Source organism: Oncorhynchus nerka, linkage group LG28 (genome assembly GCF_034236695.1).
Source record: "Oncorhynchus nerka isolate Pitt River linkage group LG28, Oner_Uvic_2.0, whole genome shotgun sequence".
NCBI lineage: Eukaryota > Metazoa > Chordata > Actinopteri > Salmoniformes > Salmonidae > Oncorhynchus > Oncorhynchus nerka.
Window position 1 is genome coordinate 67,794,676 of NC_088423.1, and position 22,759 is coordinate 67,817,434.

The window sequence follows — 22,759 nt, forward strand, 5'->3', positions numbered from 1 at the left end:
GCAGTTTGAGGCCAAGATATGGTTTTACATCAGTCCAGAACACTTCACTATACAAACAATGACAGAATAAGTGTTCAATAGATTCCGTTTCTAGTTCACAAAAACTGCATTCACTGGTAACATCAGGTATATACAGTGGGGCAAAAAAGTATTTAGTCAGCCACCAATTGTGCAAGTTCTCCCACTTAAAAAGATGAGAGAGGCCTGTAATTTTCATCAAAGGTACACGTCAACTATGGCAGACAAAATGAGAAGAAAAAAAATCCAGAAAATCACATTGTAGGATTTTTAATGTATTTATTTGCTAATTCTGGTGGAAAATAAGTATTTGGTCACCTACAAAGAAGCAATATTTCTGGCTCTCACAGACCTGTAACTTCTTTAAGAGGCTCCTCTGTCCTCCACTCGTTACCTATATTAATGGCACCTGTTTGAACTTGTTATCAGTATAAAAGACACCTGTCCACAACCTCAAACAGTCACATTTTTTTCTCATTTTGTCTGTCATAGCTGAAGTGTACCTATGATGAAAATTACAGGCCTCTCTCATATTTTTAAGTGGGAGAACTTGCACAATTGGTGGCTGACTAAATACTTTTTTGCCCCACTGTATTTAGAAATCAAGCTATTACACAGATAGAATCTATGGATAAATCTTAAAGGAGATTGGTCACCATAAATTTGTGTGGAGTGAGCCAAGCACGGCGCCAGTTTACATCAAACGATGAAGCCCAATAAAATATCGCAGAGGGAATAGACTTCCTGTAGAAAATATCCCTTAATAAACAATTGTTGAATTTCATATCTCGTAGACCTATGCCATTAACCTGGATATCGCTTACAATCGGAGATATTCCAAAATATGCATTATTCTGCAGTAAAGTTTTTATCCCACTAGGTATAGCTTTAATAACAGTGTCATATTCCTTGCTTGAAACCTCAAAGTTGTATCTTTCCATAAATTCTCTCCGTGTAAATAGATTCCCACTAATATTAACTAATTGGCTGACAAGTACAATGTTTTTCGAGAACCATTTATGGTAAAATAACATCTTGTTTCTATGTAATATTGACCCATTGTTCCATATAAAACATTTATGAGGTGAAAAGTTGTGGTTATACAACAAATCCCAGCACATTAAAGCCTGCTTGTGAAAAGCTGCCAGTTTCACAAGTTTACCCACAATATATGGACATTGTCATAAAAAATTAAGCCCTCCGACCTTCTGAAAAACAAATGAGGTATAATATTCCAGAAACTATGAGGATTTTTTATGTACCTTTTAACCCAGTTGACCTTTGATATCTGATTGAAGAGAGTGAAGTCTAAGACATTTAGACCGCCGCCACAAACCCTGTTGGTGATAACATCTCTTTTTATCTTATGTGGCTTGTTTTTCCATATTGTACAATAGCCTATCTAAGGTACAGCAAGTGGATTTGGGAATGTTAATAGATGAAAAAAGATAGGCTGCACGAGATAGCCCCTCAGCTTTGGATGAAAGCACCCTTCCTTGAAGACTTAAATCCCTCCCTAACCATAGGATAATTTGTTTGACAGATTCAGTTACAGGGTTCAAATTAAGATCACCAAAAATCGTAAGGCTGTGAATGATTTTTACACCGAGGTAGGTTACAGTATCTTTTTCAGAGATGTTACAATCTGCTGGATTGACAACTTCTTTAAGAACAAACATCTCACATTTGGAAGGATTTAATACCAAACCTGAGATTTTGGAGAACTGCTTCACGATATCCAATGCTAATCTAGTTTGTGACACATTTTTCAAAAACAGTGAGGTGTCATCCGCCAGTTGGGATATCTTGATCTCTCTGGCCTGGAATGTAATCCCTTCAAAATGTACTTTTATGAACTAATGAGCATAACATTTGAGATGCTAACAAAAAAGTTTAAAAAGGTGAAATTGGACAACCTTGTCATATTCCATTGTAAATGTTAAACCTTGAGGATGTTCCATGACAGAGTTTGATACAGCTATTGCCACCATTATACAAAGTTCTAATAGCATCAACAACAAAAAAGACCAAACTTCAAATGCTTAAGAAAATCAAAGATAAAATTGTGACTTACTGTATCAAATGCTTTCTGAAAATCCCAAAATAGGATAACAGGGAAGTCATTCAATAGATCACAATACTCAACCAAGTCTAACACCAGCCTCAGATTATTACATATACAGGTATGGCACCCTTTCATAAACCCTGATTGATGTTCATCAATCAGATCATTGAAGCAAGACTTGAACCTTTTTTCAAAGATTAAGGCTATAATTTTGTAGTCGTTATTTAGGAGTGTGTTTGGACGCCAATGATCAATATTTAAGAGATCCTTGTGTGGTTCAGGTATAAGAGCAATAACCCCTTGCTTCAGAGGCAGGTAGTTCTTCCTTCTTTATAGCCTCCTTAAAGGTTTCAAGTAAAAATGGCGCTATTTCTTCAGAGAAGGTTTTGTAAAATTCAGAGGATAATCTATCACAACCTGGAGATTTGTTATTTTTTAACTGAGCAACCCCATACTGGATATCCATAATGGATCAATCTTGACAACAAGACCAATTGAATTCTTCACTAACCAAATTAACATTCTCTATAGAATCAAGGAGATCCTTAATCACTCAAATTGTTATCAAGGAGTAAAGATTATCATAAAACTTAGTGGTAAAGTCTGATAACAACTCTATCCTCAGTGGTAACCCCATTAATCTGAAGTTTCTGAAGTGTGTTGAGTCCCCCCCAAAAAAAAAGTGTCTACTGTTCTTTTTGCCTTTTTCAAGCCATTGTTTTCTGGATCTTATGAAAGCTCCTCTAGCCTTTTCCTCATACAATGTATCTAGTGATTCTGTAAATCATTCAATTTAGCGTTCTCATTAAGATCAAGATGCTCAATCTCCGTGATATCCGCAATTGTCTTAGAGAGTTCAGCTACTACACATCTCCTTCTTAAAGCAAGCTGTTTTCCATAAGTAATACAGGTTGAGCGGATTTTAAATTTCAGCAGTTCCTAATATTTCCCAAACATACCGACAGAACAAATCACCCCGGTCGTATTTATTTTCCGTCTGGGAAAAAGGCTCTGATTCCCCTGTAGTATCCACCCTTTCCTTGATTTCGGGCCTGTTGTACAAGAGGCCACCATTTTGCCTTTGATGCCTTGTCTGCTGCAGTCAGGTCCTCACCGAATCTAAATTCTCTCTTTCAGAAAGGTGCTTTCCTTTGCTTTCTTCCAAACTGCATCTCTCGCTGTGCGAAAAGCAAACTGGATGATGATCGTGCGGCTGATCGTGCGGCTGACGATGGCATCTTGCTTCTTCCCAACACGATGAGCGACATCCACAGCCATATCCATATAACCATCGGGGAAGTCCGGTGCCACATGTTTACAGATGTCTCTTACTAAGGGCATCACATTCTCATCCTGGTCCTCTGGGACACCATAAAGCCATAGCCCCCAACTTCCCCGGTATCGCTCTGCTTCCGATAAGCGCTCTTGCATGTCAGCGATGGTCTTCTCCTGTGCAGTGCATTTCTCAGAAGTAGCCGTGTTTGCAAGTTTAAGCTCTTCGATACTGTTGTATGCATGATTCAAAGGTCTCAAGGTCAACGATTTTTGATGTGTTTTCGCGTATCATTTTCTCCAGACCATCGACTCTTTAATTTATCTTTGCAGAGACGGCATCAATTATGTTGACCTGTAGTTCGCGCAAAGACAATTCTTTCTGTGTCTTTTTGGGTGCTGGACTATTGACTGGATTTTCAGAATCAACCGAATGTCCAATTGCCTTCTCCTCCCTTTGCTCTTTCGCACATTTTTTTCTTCCATTTCTCAAAGTTTCAGCGTTGTTGTCACGCCCTGGTCGAAGTATTTTGTGTTTATCTTCATTTATTTGGTCAGGCCAGGGTGTGGCATGGGTTTTTGTATGTGGTGTGTTGGTATTGGGATTGTAGCTTAGGGGGGTGTTCTAGTTAAGTCTATGGCTGTCAAGTGGTTCTCAATCAGAGGCAGGTGTTTATCGTTGTCTCTGATTGGGAACCATATTTAGGCAGCCATATTCTTTGAGTGTTTCGTGGGTGATTGTCCTTAGTGTCCTGATGTCCTTGTTCTGTGTTTATTTGCACCAGTATTAGGCTGTTCCGGTTTTCGTTACGTTTATTGTTTTGTAGTGTTTGTATTTAGATTCGTGTTGCTTCAGTTTAATAAACATGGATCGCAATCTACACGCCACATTTTGGTCCGACTCTCCTTCACACCTAGAAAGCCGTAACAGAATCACCCACCACAACAGGACCAAGCGGCGTGTCAACAGGCAGGAGCAGCAGGAGAAGCAACAGCGGCAGCAGGAGATACGAAATAAGGAATTCTGGACTTGGGAGGAAATCCTAAACGGAGAAGGACCCTGGGCAAAGCCTGGAGAATATCGCCGCTCCAAGGAAGAACTGGAGGCGGTGAAAGCGGAGAGGAGCTGGAATCAGGAGAATCAACAGAGGCAGCAGCAGCAGCAGCAGCAACAGCAGCAGGAGAAGCAACAGAAGCAGCAGCAGCAGTGGGAGAGGCTGCATTACTTGGAGAAATGGACTTGGGAGGAGATCCTTGATGGAGAAGGCCCCTGGGAACAGCCTGGAGAATATCGCCGCCCCAACGAAGAACTGGAGGTGGCGAAAGCGGAGAGGCGCCGGTATGAAGAGGGAGCACGGCGACGCGGATGGAAGCCCGAGATTCAGCCCCAAAAATGTATTGGGGGGCTCAGGGAGAGTGTGGCAGAGTCAGGAGTCAGACCTGAGCCAACTCCCCCTGTTTATCGTGAGGAGCCAAGGAGGAGACCAGAACCAGAGCCGGTGTTGGAGGTGAGCGAAGCAGAGACTGTGAAGGAGTTAATGGGGAAATTGGAGGAGAGAGTGAGGGAGTTGCTGTGTTGGTGTTTTAAACATGGAATTCGCCCGACGGAGCGTGTCGGGGATTTGATGGCACCTGGGTCAGCGCTCCATACTCGTCCTGAGGTGCGTGTTAGTCGGCTGGTGAAGATTGTGCCAGTCTCACGCACCAGGCCTCCTGTGCACCTCCCTAGCCTTGCACGTCCTGTGTCAGCACTGCTCTCAAGATCTCCAGTACGCCTTCACGGTCTAGCCCATCCTGTGCCACCTCCACACACCAGTCCTCCGGTGGCAGCTCCCCGCACCAGGCTTCCTGTGCGTGTCCTCGGCCCAGTACCACCAGTGCCAGCACCACGCATCAGGCCTACAGTGCGCCTCGCCTCTCCAGCGCTGCCGGAGCCTTTCTCCTCTCCTGCGCTGCCGGAGTCTCCCGCCTGTTCAGCGCTGCCGGAGTCTCCCGCCTGTTCAGCGCAGCCAGAGCCTTCCTCCTCTACAGCGCTGCTGGAGTCTCCCGCCTGTTCAGTGCTGCCAGAGCCTTCCTCCTCTACAGCGCTGCTGGAGTCTCCCGCCTGTTCAGTGCTGCCAGAGCCTTCCTCCTCTACAGCGCTGCTGGAGGCTCCTGCCTGTTCAGCGCAGCCAGAGCTGCCAGCCTGCATGGAGCAGCCAGAGCCGCCAGCCTGCGTGGAGCAGCCAGAGCCGTCAGTCTACGTGGAGCAGCCAGAGCCGTCAGTCAGCGTGGAGCAGCCAGAGCCGCCAGTCAGCGTGGAGCAGCCAGAGCCGCCAGTCAGCGTGGAGCAGCCAGATCCGTCAGTCAGCGTGGAGCAGCCAGATCCGTCAGTCAGCGTGGAGCAGCCAGATCCGTCAGTCAGCGTGGAGCAGCCAGACTCTTCCAGATCTGCCAGTCAGCCAGACTCTTCCAGATCCGCCAGTCTCTTCCAGATCCGCCAGTCAGCCAGACTCTTCCAGATCCGCCAGTCAGCCAGACTCTTCCAGATCCGCCAGTCAGCCAGACTCTTCCAGATCCGCCAGTCAGCCAGACTCTTCCAGATCCGCCAGTCAGCCAGACTCTTCCAGATCCGCCAGTCAGCCAGACTCTTCCAGATCCGCCAGTCAGCCAGACTCTTCCAGATCCGCCAGTCAGCCAGACTCTTCCAGATCCGCCAGTCAGCCAGACTCTTCCAGATCCGCCAGTCAGCCAGACTCTTCCAGATCCGCCAGTCAGCCAGACTCTTCCAGATCCGCCAGTCAGCCAGACTCTTCCAGATCTGCCAGTCAGCCAGGATCTGCCAGAACCACCAGCCAGCCAGGATCTGCCGGATCCAACTACCTGCCTGAGCTTCCTCTCAGTGCTGGGCTTCCTCTCAGTGCTGGGCTTCCTCTCAGTGCCGGGCTTCCTCTCAGTGCCGGGCTTCCCCTCAGTGCCGGGCTTCCCCTCAGTGCCGAGCTGCCCCTCAGTGCCGAGCTGCCCCTCAGTCCAGTGGGATTCTGGGTGAGGACTACTAGGCCATGGTCGGCGGCGAGGGTGGACTATCCTAGGACACGAGGAGGAGGGACTAAGACATTGATAGAGTGGGGTCCACTTCCCGCGCCGGAGCCGCCACCATGGACAGACGCCCACCCGGACCCTCCCTATTGTTTTGATGTGCGTCCGGGAGTCCGCACCTTAGGGGGGGGTTCTGTCACGCCCTGGTCGAAGTATTTTGTGTTTATCTTCATTTATTTGGTCAGGCCAGGGTGTGGCATGGGTTTTTGTATGTGGTGTGTTGGTATTGGGATTGTAGCTTAGTGGGGTGTTCTAGTTAAGTCTATGGCTGTCTGAAGTGGTTCTCAATCAGAGGCAGGTGTTTATCGTTGTCTCTGAGTGTTTCGTGGGTGATTGTCCTTAGTGTCCTGATGTCCTTGTTCTGTGTTTATTTGCACCAGTATTAGGCTGTTTCGGTTTTCGTTACGTTTATTGTTTTGTAGTGTTTGTATTTAGATTCGTGTTGCTTCAGTTTAATAAACATGGATCGCAATCTACACGCCGCATTTTGGTCCGACTCTCCTTCACACCTAGAAAGCCGTAACAGTTGTTCTCTATTGTGTTTACTATAAGCCAAGTTCTGTTACATTTAAGTAAGTTTGAGAGGGATAAAAGTTACTTGGAGCAAGCTAAAATCTCATCTGCACTCGCCGCAATCTTCAGTCTGATGGGGGGAACATTATGGAGCCGACCTCATCCGGGGCTAAGACCTGAGGTTTGAAACATTTCTGAATCGGACGCAACTTGCTGACAGCGGCGAGCTGGTGGAAATTGATTCCCTAGAGAAAGCAAGAATAAGATGGTTGTCAGGAGTAGTGCAGTTTTATCAGGAGACATATACTTGGAAAACGGAGGAGGAATGGAGCGGAAAAGAGAGGTTCGAAGAGACAGGGAAGAAGAGGATGAGGTTGAGTCGGATAAAAATTGTGGGAAAAAAGGGAGACGGTTTGAAAGCGTAAGCAGTGGGAGCTGAAGACAGGAGGAGAAATGGAAGTAAATGAGGGTGAAGTATCGGAGGTGGTAAGTGTGGTGAAGTTATCAGAGACCGAGTTATGCACCGAGGGTTATTGTGAATTTCTCAGTACATATGTGGCAATTATTTATTTCAGAATGAGTGCACTAGTTTTGTGCTCTGGGTCATTACACACCATTAGACCTGGTTACACCTCTTGGGTTTTTACCAGAACAGGGGTGTCCCTTTCAGAGGAGTCAGCAGGAGGACACGTATTGGTTATTCCTGTAAAGTGCGTTGCTATGGTCCTATGGTATGAAACTATTACTGTGACTCTACAGGTTGCATGTCCTAATATGAAGGCAAATACATGAACAATATAGTAACTTCGTAATAAATGTTAAGACGATATTAGCGAGTGGCCGGTGAGACTGTTAAATTCTGTACTGCAAAGTGGATGAATATTCAGTCTATAGAAATTGGAACATTTGAAATAAGAATTTACTCAAAAAGAGAGAACAGTTATAAAAAACAAGAAACAGGAGTAATTATCAATAGTTAGAGTACAATAATCAGAGAAAACTAACATGGATATAAATAGGAGAGAATAGGGTCAAAATATTTAGGGTTTGAACAGATCGTTAGTTTTTAGCCCTGGATCTATAGGGAGTAATATAGGAACAAGATAAAGTGGTTTAATAAGGCAATAGCACAAAACATGAAAATAGGAAGTAAAGTATAAATACGTATATCACAGAAAGCTAAAGGAATAAACCCAGAAACAAGAATATCCATAGCATTAGAATAAATAATGAAAATTACTTAAAAGAGCAGCAATTATAAAAATACAAAACGGCCTATAGACTAATATTAAAGAAAATACTAGTACTTGGTAGATTAACACAGAAAAAGGAATAAAACTGAGACTGACGTTAGGAAGACCAAAACGATGCAGGCCGCATAATGAGTAAAAGGGCAGTAGACATTTTGAGCGTTAGACATCCCCTATGCAAAAAATAACTAAAAGAAATGTCTAAGAAATGGGAAAAAAGCACCAGGAAAATGGGTAAATTAAACTAAATGGCCGAAAGAGGGAACATTTGATGTCTCAGTGTGTGAGGAAATGGAAACTCTAATAAAAACCATGAAGCAAATGGCACAGGAAAGAAATGGAAAAATAAAAGAGCTAGAGAAAGCGAGTTGATGAAAATGTTCAAAGTAGACGGAGCGATATTGTTAAAAAGTATAAAGACAGCTAGAAGAATGTTAGAGAAAGACAATGAAAAGTCAGACAGGAAGAAGGTGGAATGGTTTACAGAACCTCCACCATTCGCCAATGGACAATTCCTGCTGGTGTCTGGAATCGTGGAAATAAAAGGGGAAGTGGAATTAGAGGACGAGGGGGTTGTTTCCTCTACACTTCCTTTAGAGAGAAGAAAGGACTTGGAAAGGGGAGATTGAGCAAGGCACAGGAAGGAACCCAGAAAAGTTGAATTGTTATGAAGGATTAAGAAAGGCCTTAGCTAAAATGAAGGTTCAAAAGGATGAAGATTCACTGGATGAAGACATAGTAACTGAAATAGAAGCAAGAAGCAGGAGGGTGGATGGAGAAATAAGAAAGATAGAAAAACGCTTAAGTGAACAGAGGGAGAGAGCAAATGAAAAGAAACGGAGAGAACAGGCATGTAGTATACAAGAGCGGGAAAGTGAAGAAGATATGGCCAGTTTTAAGAACATGGTCTATGATTATGAAAGAGAGAAACTAAGTAGTGAGAGGAAGATGAAAGAACCTGAAAGATATGGTACACAATAACAGATTTAGATTAAAGTGACCCAAGGGCATTACGTTCCATGGGGGTCACAGGACCTGGAATGGTTGGTTACCCATATACCTGACCTTCCTGACGGCGCTGGAAAATGGATCAGAACGTTTGAAGAGCAAACCATGGGGAAACTACTGGCTGTGGGGGATCTGAAGGCACTGTTGGCGAGAGTAGTAGGAGTGGCAGAAATGGAGGATGTACTGGATTTGGCCTGAGAACGGCAATAGGGGATCCAATGAGGGATGGAGTGGACTTTGATACATACCGTCCAGGAGTCTGGAGAGCCCTAAGAGATGAGTACTCTGCACGGATGGACACAAAGTCACTAAAAGGAGAGCCAATGGGGGTGACAGAGAATCCGGCTGTGTATTTACACGGACAGCTGAAACAAGGCAGGAAACAGAACGGGATCCAGAGGGAGACCTACTGATGACAACTCTGTTCCGAAACTCAGTGATAGAAGCCATGCCCCTGTCAGTGAGAAGCAAGCTGGAGGATGTAGTGGGACTGATTTCAAAATGTCACATTCGTCGTATGAAGGAGACCAAGGCGCAGCGTGATATGTGTACCTTCTTATTTAAAGAATGAACACTGAACAAAGTATCAAACGGAACCGTGAGGCTATACAAACAAGTGCTGACAGGCAACTACACATAGACAAGATCCCACAAACACCAAAGGGAAATGGCTACCTAAATATGATCCCCAATCAGAGACAACGATAAACAGCTGCCTCTGATTGGGAACCATATCAGGCCACCATATCACACAAAGAATTCTGTGACCTTGTCATCCATGCAGTGGGAAAACACATAAAGGATGAACAGAAACTCACAGAACAAGAAAAAAACATTCAGAGAAAAATAACTCAGCTTCAGCTGGATGAATTGAGCTACAAAGGAAAAAAGAAAATCCAGATACAACACCTGTGCCGGAAGTAGGGACTATGGCTACAGTCTCCCCAGGAGGGCCGCAACTGCCTCCCGTCCAGCAGGCCCAAGTGCAACCCACACCACCAGTAGTAAATGTGTATGCACAACATCCCCAACAATGTAATAATGACAATGGGCAACATAGACATCCACAGAACAATAATAGAAAAGGATTCAGGAGCCCACATGGGCCACCTAGGACCTGTTGGGGATGTCACCAGCTAAAACACTTCAAAATAAACTGCCCTACAAATCCTTGGAAGATACAAGGAAACAGGAACCAAAATGAACCACAAAGAAATGGGTATCAATTTAAATGGAACCAAGAAGGAGGCTGGCAAAATAATCAGAGACAACCACAGGACCCTATGAACCCATGTGCGGGGCCTAATCAGGGATACTAGGGATGCCCAGAGAATCCTACAGGGGAGGGTCAGTTTCCAATAACCACAAGAGCTGATCAAGAACCTATGCTGCAGTTTCAAATAGAGAACAGAGGCCCACCTATGATGATCGGTTCTGGAGCCACTTACACATGTATAAATCCAAATTATGCCTCATCTCCCCATGTCTGGAAAATATGCCAAAACTATAGGATTCTCGGGACAAACACAGCTAATTCCAATGACAGCTCCTGTACATCTAATGGCTGATGGTAGATCAGCAACACTCCCTATACTAGTGTCAGAACAAACTCCAATTAATTTACTGGGTAGGGATGCTCTAAAATGAGAATACAAATTAAGTGCTCACCTGAAGGGGTAATTATTGATAGAACAGGAGTAAATCTACAAATGGTAATGACAGGAGAGACAGCAAATGTGTATTGGTTAGGGGACATTGAGTCAGAAGTAAATAAAACCATAGAGAAATAGGGAAGGTTTATTCAGGCCAAGATACCTGAAGAAAGGTAGAGCAAATTCCAAGTATCACTGCACGATGCAGTATGATCCTTACCAAGACCATTTGTTAGAACAGCTTTGGATAATGAACGCAAATGGAAAATCAGTACCAATTATGTGTATAATTATAGGGAAACAGAGAGCAGCAGTAGATGTAATGGATAGGGTTGGATCTAGCTTTGTAGAGGAATGGTATAATGTCTCTGATTCTGCCCCTCACATTACATTGTTGGTAAAGAAAGGGTTCAAAGCAAAATAATTGGGACCCATGGGAAAGAAAGCCAAGAATTGTACATGGAATAAAACAGACAATCCATTGATTTTCCACTCTAAAGATAAAGCCTTTCTCAAAATACTGACCACAACAGTAATGAATGCGGAACCAAGGGTATTCGAGGTTACAGCTAATCAACAAATACAAATAGGAGATAATATTGAATCAATAAGTGAACTGAGACAGGAAATGGACAAATGTTTTACCTGAAGGGGTATGGTCGCAACATGACACAGACGTAGGATTGGTTAAATCAGCAAATCCTGTATGCATCAAAGTAAAACCGGATGCTAAACCCCCTTGGAAAGCTCAATGTTATATGAAGCCTGAAGCTGAGGAAGAGGTAAGCATGACAATTGAGGGACTAATCAAAGCAGGGGTTTTAATAGAGACACAAAGTTGCTGAAATACACCTTTATTACCGGTTCTTAAAGCAGATGGTAAAAAATGGACACTGGTGCATGATTTAAGGGCAATTAATGACATAGCATTAGACTGGGATGCAGAAGTTCCTAACCCTCACACATTGCTGACCAATGTCCCCCCAAGATGCCAAGTACTTTACAGTGATTGATCCATGTGGAGCATTTTTTTGTGTGCCCCTGGCGGAAGAGTGCAGACATTTGTTTGCGTTTACGTACAGAGAACAACAATTTACTTATACTCAGATTCCACAGGGATTGAAGTACTCTCCTCACTCTCCTCATGGTGGAACGTTGATTCAATACGTGGATGACTTACTAATCTGTTCTCCCTCTCTAGAACAGTGTTACACAGACTCCATGAAAGTGCTACAGAGATTGGCAGAGGGAGGACATAAAGTCTCTAAAACAAAACTTCAATACTGCCAGCCTCAGGTTCAGTACCTAGGAAGAACCATTGCTCATGGAACCAAGGCAACAGCACCAGGACAGCTGGAAGGAATCAGTAAAGCACCCTTGCCGCAAACATTAGCTCAAATGATGACCTTTTTAGGAATGACTGGATTTAGCTCAGACTGGATAGAAGAGTATGTAGTGAAGACTGCCCCCTTGAGAGAAATCATGAAAGAAGCAGGTCAGCTTAATCTCAGGGCTAAACTAAACTGGAACAATGATGCTCTGGTTGCATTTGAAACATTAAAAAAGGAAATGCAGACAGCTACCAGCCTTAGCGGCTCCAGACTACACAAAGCCATTTTTGTTATATGTAGCGATGGTTATGCAGCAGCGGTACTTATGCAGAATACATGTAGTGGAAGGCGGAAGCAACCCATTGCTTACTACAGTACTAAACTGGACTCTGTTGCCCAGGGATATCCTCTTTGTTATCAGGGAGTGGCAGCTTTGCAGTACGCGTATGACAAAGCTTCAACCATAACTATGGGATATCCAGTAACACTCCTCACACACCATAACATAGTAGAGTTGATTGAACAGGGAACATTTGTATTAACCAATGCAAGAACTTTAGAATACATGACCCTGCTAAATTATACAGATGTTTCTATGAAACGATGTAATACAGTAAATTCAGCTGAAAGAAGGAACTACTCATGATTGTGTAGCAGTATCTCTAACATTTACCAACCTAAGACCAGATCTTGAGTCTATGCCTTTTCTGGACAGAGAAGGAACTTATTTAGAAGAATACTTTGTAGATGGGTCCTGTTATAAAGACTATACTGGTAACCATGCAGGATATGCAGTAGTAAGAAAACAGGGAAAGTATTTTATAGAGGAAAAAACGAAATACTGTCCACAACCTGTTCAGCTCAGTTGGCAGAACTAATGGCTCTTACTGCAGCATGTGTTTTAGGGAAGGGTAAAACAGTAAATATATATACTGACTCGGCCTATGCACACGGAGAATGCCTCTTATTTGGAGCTGTTTTTAAACAAAGAGTTTTTTTTTTAAAGTGACGGAACCCCCATACAACATCACATGCAAATAGTCTAAAAGCACATCTAAATGCCCAATTCCAATTTTAACAGCACCGATGGTTATCCTTGCACCTTCCTGCATACTAATGATATCATCCGGCCCTATAAAGGACCCCCATTAGAACAATTAGAAATTGAGTTAAAAGCATATATGAGACAACTAACTGCCATACATAAAGTTATATATCTCCAGGAAAAAGGGCGAGAACCTGAACCAGGACCAGAGGTTCCTTGTCAAGTGGTACCAGAAGATCGGGTCTATGTCCGTGTGTTCCGAAGGAAGTGGTTCGAGCCAAGGCGAGAGGGTCCCTACAAGGTGGTCTTAGCATCACAAAAAGCCGTCCAGGTGGAAGGAAGCACCACGTGGTACCATCTAAACCACTGCACCAAAGCTTCAACGGAGATTGAACGACCATTGAGCCCGGAGGGAACGAAAGGAGACGATACTGATACACCAGTCAGGAGCCTGGAGAAAACAGAAGGAGACAAGAATCATGGCTCAACTCCCAATAGCCAACAGATACACTCACCTGAAGATACGGAGAGTTCAGAGATGGTGAGGAATGACAAGCCTGTTGCTCCTGATGACATACCTACTCTGGCAGATACCCCTGACGAAGGCGCTGTCAGGGGATGGAGAAACAAAATTTACAAAATAATAAAAGTGGATACAAAACCCGTCGCACACCAAAACATAACTTGCACATAACATACAAGGACATGAGGGGAAACATAGGGTTAAATACACAACATGTAATTGATGGGATTGGAACCAGGTGTGAAGGAAGACAAGACAAAACCAATGGAAAATGAAAAATGGATCAGCGATGGCTAGAAGGTTGGTGACATCGACCTCCGTACAAAGGAGAGGGACCGACTTTGGTAGAAGTCCTGACAGTACCCCCCCCCTGACGCGCGGCTCCAGCTGCGCGTTGCCACCGACCTCTGGGACGAACCGAAGGGCGAGGCGCAGGGTGCTCCGGATGGAGACAGTGGAAATCTCGCAGCACTGAAGGATCCAACACGTCCTCCACACGTCCTCGAACCCAGCATCTCTCCTCTGGACCATACCCGTCCCAGTCCACGAGGTACTGAAGGCCCCTCATACGATGTCTCGAATCCAGTATGGAACGAACGGATGTCGAGATGTTCCTCGATGTCCAGAGGGGAGGAACCCCCTGCACCTCAGACTCCTGGAGTGGACCAGCCACCACCAGCCTGAGGAGAGACACATGGAACGAGGGGTTAATGCGGTAATCTGGGGGAAGCTGTAACAAACCTCCTTCACTCTCCTCAGGACTTTAAATGGCCCCAGAAACCGCAGACCCAGCTTCCAACAGGGCAGGCGGAGGGGCAGGTTTCAGGTCGAGAGCCAGACCCGGTCCCCCGGTGCGAACACCGGGGCTTCACTACGGTGACGGTCTGTGCCAACTTTTTGGCTCAGCACGGCGCGCTGAAGGTGGACATGGGCGGCATACCATGTTTCCTCCGCTCGCCAGAACCAATCGTCCACTGCAGGAGCCTCGGTCTGACTCTGATGCCAAGGAGCCAGAACCGGCTGATACCCCAGTACACACTGGAAGGGAGAGAGATTAGTAGAGGAGTGGCGGAGCGAGTTCTGGGCCATCTCTGCCCAGGGCATGAATGCCGACCACTCCCCCGGCCGGTCCTGGCACTAAGACCTCAGAAACCTACCCACATCCTGGTTAACTCTTTCCACCTGCCCTTTACTCTCGTGGTGAAAACCTGAGGTGACGTGTGGGCCCAATAGATCAGCCGGTTGCGTACAGCAGACGGAACTTACAGACGCCCAGCTGGACACTGGAGGGGAGCGGGCTCTGCACGTAGCGCCTGCTCAATGTCTGCGTCCAGCTCCCACACTATCGGCGCCACCATGCAAGAGGCGGTGAGTATGGGAGTGGGATCCATGGGCCGCTCCTCTGTGTCAAACAGCCGGGACAATGGGTCTGCTTTAACGTTCTGAAAGCCTGGTCTGTAGGAAAGGGTAAACACAAAAAGGGTTCAGTCTCCTCGCCGCCCGGATGTACTCCAGATTGCAGTGGTCCGTCCAGATGAGAAAAGGGTGTTTAGCCCCCTCAAGCCAATGTCTCCACGCCTTCAAGGCCTTGACGACAGCCAACAGCTCCCGGTTCCCCACATCATAGTTTCGCTCCGCCGAGCTGAGCTTCTTTGAGAAGAAGGCACAGGGGTGGAGCTTCGGTGGCGTACCCGAGCGCTGAGAGAGCACTGCTCCTGTCCCAGCCTCGGACGCGTCCACCTCCACTATGAACACCAAAGAGGGATCCGGATGGGCCAACACGGGAGCCAAGGTAAACAGAGCCCTCAGGTGACTAAAAGCCCTGTCCGCCTCAGCTGACCACTGCAAGCGCACCGGGCCCCCCTTCAGCAGTGAGGTAATGGGAGCCGCCACCTGACCAAAACCCCGGATAAACCTCCAGTAGTAATTGGCAAACCCTAAGAACCGCTGCACCTCCTTTACCGTGGTGGGAGTCAGCCAATTACACATGGCTGAAATGCGGTCACTCTCCATCTCCACCCCTGAGGTGGAAATGCAGTATCCTAGGATTGAGACGGACTGCTGGGAGAACAGACATTTCTCAGCCTTTACATACTGGTCATGCTCCAACAGTTGACCAAGCACCCAACACACCAAGGACATCGATATATGGACATCGATATACACCACTACACCCTGTCTGTGCAGGTCACCGAAAATCTCATCCACAAAGGCTTGGAAGACTGACAGAGCATTCATCAACCCGTACGGCATGACGAGGTACTCATAATGCCCTGAGGTGGTACTGAACGCTGTTTTCCACTCATCTCCCTCCCGGATACGCACCAGGTTGTAAGCGCTCCTGAGATCTAGTTTAGTGAAGAAGCGCGCCCCGTGCATTGACTCATTCGCTGTGGCTATGAGAGGTAGCGGGTAACTACACTCAATACAGGGGCGCAGACCTCCCTCCTTCTTCTTCACAAAAAAGAGACTCGAGGAGGCGGCTGAAGTGGAGGACCGAATGTACCCCTGACGCAGAGATTCGGAGACATATGTCTCCATAGCTGCCGTCTCCGCCTGTGACAGGGGATACACGTGACTTTGGGAAGTGCGGCATCTACCTGAAGGTTTATCGCACAATCTCCCCGACGATGGGTTGGTAATTGAGTCGCCTTCTTCTTGGAGAAGGTGAGAGCCAAATCGGAATATTCGGGGGGAATGCACACGGTGGAGACCTGGTCTGGACTTTCCACCATAGTAGCACCAATGGCAACCTCCAAACACCTCCCCGAGCACTCTCCCGACCACCCCGTGAGAGCCCTCCGTTGCCATGAAACAGTGGGGTCGTGACAGGCTAACCAGGGATGGCATAGCACCACGGGAAACGCAGGAAAGTCAATGAGGAAGAGACTGATTCTCTCCCTGTGACCCCCCTGCGTCACAATGACCAAAGGAGTGGTGGCTTCCCTGATAAAGCCAGACCCTAATGGTCGACTGTCCAACGCGTGAACTGGAAAGGGCCTAACCACTGGAACAATGGGGATCCCTAAACTATGGGAGAATGCTCTGTGGTGCTGGGAGATGGAACTGACAGAGCTGCGTCTGAACCTCCATGGGTGACCAGCAGGTTATCCAGCCGGATGGACAGGTCCACCAGCTGGTCAAAGGTGAGGGTGGTGTCCCTGCAGGGGCATCCTCGCGCAAGCTGCAGTGATAGTGGTTGATCAGGGCCCTGTCGTTCCATCCCGCTCCGGTGGCCAGGGTCCGGAAGTCCAGGGCGAACTCCTGGGTGCTCCTCGTCCCCTGCCTCAGGTGGAAGAGACGTTTCCCCGACAGGCACGAGACGATGGCGGACACCCTCTCACGTCCAGAAGGAGCCGGGTGGACGGTCCCCAGATACAGGTCCAGCTGCCGCAGGAACCCCTGGCAGCGTGCCGCCGTCCCGTCAAACACCCTGGGAAGGGCGAGATGAATCCCACTGGGACCGGGTGCAGGGGAGGCGGGTAGTGGAGACCCCTGTTGTGCTAGTGGGGGCGCTGGAGGGACTCCCTGTCTCTCCCAGCGGTCCATAGTCTGGACGACGTGGTCCATGACAGCGCTGAGATGGTGAAGCCCCCACAACGGGGTCACCCGCTCCTTCTGACTCCATTGATAGGTGTGGAATTCTGTAACGGGGTGAGTGACTGGTTGCCGGGAAGTCAGGCGCAGGAGAACAGAGATGGGTGATAACAGGAGAACTTTAATATACACCCTGGCCCAAAGGCACAGGCGAGGCAACACAAAGAACAAGCACAGTAACATGAACCGGATTAAACAAAACAAACAAACATTGGTTTAAAACAAACCTAGCGCAAGCAAGCCTGTAGTGTAGCACCCTACACAAAGAACAATTCCACACACAGACATGGGGGAAACAGAGGGTAATATACATTTAGTCTGATGAGGGAATGTGAACCAGGTGTGTGGGAAAACAAGACAAAACAAACGTCGCCCGAACAAGGAGAGGGACCGACTTCGGCGGAAGTCGTAACATTAAGGTAGTTATACTCTAGTCTAGTAGGTGGTGGTAATGCAACAAATTGGATGCCAACCTCCGTTAAACCTCCAAGAAGAAGAAGGTCTGACTAAGACTCAACCACAGATAAAACAATGAGACAGACCAGATGTATAAATGTGAAGCACCTTTGACTCAACTGTCTGTCCGTCTGCTTTGTACAGTATTTTGCTAATTTTTTTCAGATGTAAAAAAAAAAACGTAGCTACAAATAACGCTAAGAAATAATGAACATCGACGATATGGTTGTTGAATGTGTTTACAAACATTTGGAAAAGTGAAACAGTCACCGATGTCTAGTTTAACAACACCAGCCAAAAGAAAAAAGAAAAAGCTGTCTTTGAATGACAACTGTCTTCTCTTTTGTCCAAACTAGGTAAGCAAGACTGTAAAATAACTTTCATTGAAGATGTTACCTCAATTTTCCATATTATCCACAGGCCAGCCTACAGAGCACCACTTACGGGAAAAGTTGTACAAGTGCCTTGCATTAACATCTTGTCGATAGAAATATGACTTCCTCTCTATTCTTGTGAAGATTCTGCATTTAGAACTGGTTGACCTCAGAGAAAACCCACTCAGACACAAACCACATCATTGGTCCTCAATGATGTCACCATTGCCATTGATTCTAAGCAATGTTATGCTGCTATTTTTATTGACTTGGCCAAAGCTTTTGACACGGTACACCATTCCATTCTTGTGGGCCGGCTAAGGAGTATTGGTGTCTCTGAGGGGTCTTTGGCCTGATTTACTAACTACCTCTCTCAAAGAGTGCAGTGTATAAAGTCAGAACATCTGCTGTCTCAGCCACTGCCTGTCATCAAGGGAGTACCACAAGGCTCGATCCTAGGCCCCTCACGCTCTTCTCAATTTACATCAACAACAAGCTCAGGCAGTAGGAAGCTCTCTCATCCATTTATGTGCAGATGATATAGTTTTATACTCAGCTGGCCCCTCCCCGGATTTTGTGTTCTACAACAAAGCTTTCTTAGTGTCCAACAAGCTTTCTCTGCCCTGTTCTGAACACCTCCAAAACAAATGTCATGTGGTTTGGTAAGAGGAACGCCCCTCTTCTTTAATGTGTTTATTAAGTACTGACTGCAAACCAGTCTGGTTCAGGTTGCTATATGTATGTGTTGGTAACCATTTAGTTTAGTTTTTCTATGCTCCATGCAGGGGTTGGACTTCATTTTGCTGGGAAAGGTGAATGAAACCGTGACAGATATTTCTGATTCATAACACACTGTATATCTCATCATGTCTGTGTAAATAAAAATATTTGTAAGTAAACTCTTTAAATCAATAATTAAAAAATATATATTCAACAGCAAACGATGGTGAATAGTGAAAGAGGGACAACACTGTCTAGAGATCCTGTTAAATCTTCCGTTTAACGTTCCATACTGTATTTGTTCTTCTCCAATAAAAAGTGTTACTTTTAATTATCGCTGTGATCTGTATCCTTGTAATATGACATTAACCAATATCTACTGTGGAGCGCCTTTTTTAGAGACTGAAGAACCACAATGGCCTGGTAGGAAGTCTTGAAGTCCTCCTGAGTAAGTCCTCAGTTCATCAATACAGACATATTCTTCAAATAGAATAAACATGGTTACATTATAAATGTTTCCATTATTCTATAAAGGGTGTATTTCTATAATTGATAATACATTCATATGGAAAGCACATAAGGATAGTTGTAAAAATGCTGGGTGATAAGTATTTGTTATACCTGTAAACATGTTATTAACTGGGTGATGTTGTTCTTCACAACACAGAGCACCCTCTCTTTGTGGAGTATGCAGAAAGGGTACCTCATGGCTATTTCATAAAAATAGTATGTTGTTTAGTGTGAGTACATTTAGCTGAATAGTTGTAACCATTGCATAGGAACATATGACCCCTAGTGGTAGAAATGTAAAAAAAAAAAAACCTACATGCTCTGTTCTGGACCAATTATTTATATACTGAGTTTACAAAACATTGAGGACTCCTGCTCTTTCCATGACATAGGTGAATCCAGGTGAACGCTATAGCTGTGTTCGAATACCCAAACTAACATACTGTATACTACATACTTAATGAGTATATACTACATAATATATATTATTAGTTCATTTTAATATACTGTAAACGAACAGTATGCTTTCAGTTGAGCGTACTAGCTCTTAGCATGTCTACCGGAAGTTGATGCTTAACAAATGACTAGTTAGACATTTTACGACATCGGGTGTGTTCTTAAATTCAAGCTGGAGTGTTAAATTGTCCGTTTGTAAATTCAGCGCGTTTCGCTCTCGGGGTGCGCACACTGGACGCTCGGACCGAGGAGTAGGGTTGATTTGAGCGTTCTGACCTTACAATGGCAGTCAAGCACCCAAGCTAACGTTGGCTAGCTTGTTAGCTACTTCCAGACACAAATGAGACCACTCTGACCATTTTACTCGCCCTAGCTGAGCTGGTTAGGCAGTTTTCATGTTATCCAGAGCATTGGTGACTAACTGTGCTGCTGGCAACAATTGAATTATGCTTTTTTTCCCGACGTTTACTGACACCGGCCATATTCAACAGGTATTGAGCGCTCATAAATTAATTATTCGGATTTCTTGGCTATCGGAGTAGATTTACGAAAGCTAGGGCGAGTACATTTACGAATGCACGACTATACCATTTAGCTAAGCATGACAGGAATAATCAAGTCAATAAACGTTGGGTAGTTAGTTAGATAGCCTATAGTTAATATACTCGCAAGTTTGATGTATAACTAGCCAACTAACGTTAGGTAGCAAGCTAACAACATACCAGTACATACTGCGATAATGATATGCTATGTAGTTCGTAAGAACAGCGTAGCTAAAAAAAATTGTCAGCCAATCTTAACTTGTAAGGTAACTTATTTGAAAAGTCATTAATTTATTACATTGCTCAACATTTTCTTAACATTTGTCATGAGTTAAAGCAATGAATTTGTATCCGCCCTCGTACTTCGACTGCATATTTTCCACCATTTTCTTCACATCTGGAAACGATGTGAAGCCACGCCCATTTCCTGAGGAATTGCATTATGGGCCCTAAAGTACGGAAATAGTGTCATTGCGTGTGTACATCATATTTTGGCAAATTTAATACGACATCCGGGAACTTTTGGCATACTAACTATATCCATACTATGACCAATAAGCATACTATATACTAAATTCACGTGACAAATTGTACGGTTAGTGGGGTTAGTATGAGTAATCGAACACAGTTTATGATCCCTTAATGATGTCACTTGTTAATTCCACTTCAATCAGTGTAGATGAAGGGGCAAAGAAGGATTTTTAAGCCTTGAGACAATTGAGACCTGGATTGTGTATGTGTGCCACTCAGAAGGTGAACTGGCAAAACAAAAGATTTAAGCGCCTTTCAATAGGGTTTGTGTGAAGAGCTGCAATGCTGCTGGGTTTTTCAAACTCAACAGCTTCCTGTGTGTATCAATAATGGTCCACCACCTAAGGGACATCCAGACAACTTGACACAACTGTGGGAAGCATTGGAGTCAACATGGGCCAACACCCATGTGAAACACATTGTAGACCTTGTAGAATCCATGCTGCGATGTGTGTTCTGGGGGGGTATTTGTTTGGTATACTCAGTGAATATACGTAATTGTTCTGAACCCCTCAAAATTAGTAGCTGATCAGTTGACCCATACAAGATGTAGTACATACCAACTACTGATGTCCATGTGATCACTCCACTGCAGTCCTCTTCCTTCTGCCTATTGCCCAATGCCAGTCTGTCATCTGAATCCTTACAATAGAAATACAATACATACACAAATGAATTGTGCTTAAAGTGAACAAATTATGACTTTCACTAAATTGAAACTAAGATGAAGAAGAGCATATTTTACCTCTGTATCAACAGCCTTTGCATTATCCTCCTGCTCCCAAAAGTGTCACACCCTGATCTGTTTCACCTGTCTTTGTGATTGTCTCCACCCACTCCAGGTATTTATCCCTGTGTTTCCTGTCTGTCTGTGCTAGTTCGTCTTTTTTAGCCAAGTCAACCAGCGGCTTTCCTAGCTCCAATTTGTCCAAGTCTCTTTTTTTCCTAGCCCTCCTGGTTTTGACCCTTGCCTGTTCTGACGCCATATCCGCCTGCCAGTTCTGACCTCGAGCCTGCCTATCTCTTTGTACTGTTTGGACTCAAACCTGGTTTATAAACTCTCGCCTGTCCCCGACCTGTCTTTTACTTACCCCTTTTGTTATCATGAATTTCGTAGCTCTATTTGGGAAGCAACAAATTAGTCTTGCTGAAATCCCCCCCTCCTTCTAATTTCCAATAAACAAATATGCAGTGCCCAGCCTGATTTTATAGAGACTATAGATGGATTTTAAATAGACAAGTGGTATGATTAGGCTACTAGGTCTGTTATAACAAAGCCGAATAGTAAATTGGTCTGAGTGCTGTATTTTCTTGGTGAGCAGTTTGTGAAGGTCTAAACTGAGTATGATAATCCTCTTAACAACATAAGCACCAAGCTAATTTTTTGTCCATGCCCAGACTGTCGACCTTCCTGTCCAGACGTATTATGTCTGGTGGAAACATAGTCCGCATTATGGAAATATTTGGCATGGCAACCTCCACATTTGTAGAATATGTGCTACCATCCAATTGACTTTTGTTAAAGAAAACTTATTTTTATCCAACCTCAAAATGCTGGGCAGTGATACTCGGAATTGGTTTGTGAAGAAGCAGATGAGCGGCCGGGGACCATCTGGCAAGAAGAAGAAAACGTGGGCTGCCAAAATCCTGAGGCACCATAGGGAGCGGTTACTGAAGGAGCTGGATATCAACAAGGTGCTGCCATACCTTGTGTATGACAGGGTGTTCTCTCTGGTGGAATGCAAGGACATCCTGGGTTATGACACCAATAAGAAAAGGACAGAGATATTTCTGGACAAGTTGTCTTTGAAGGGCCCG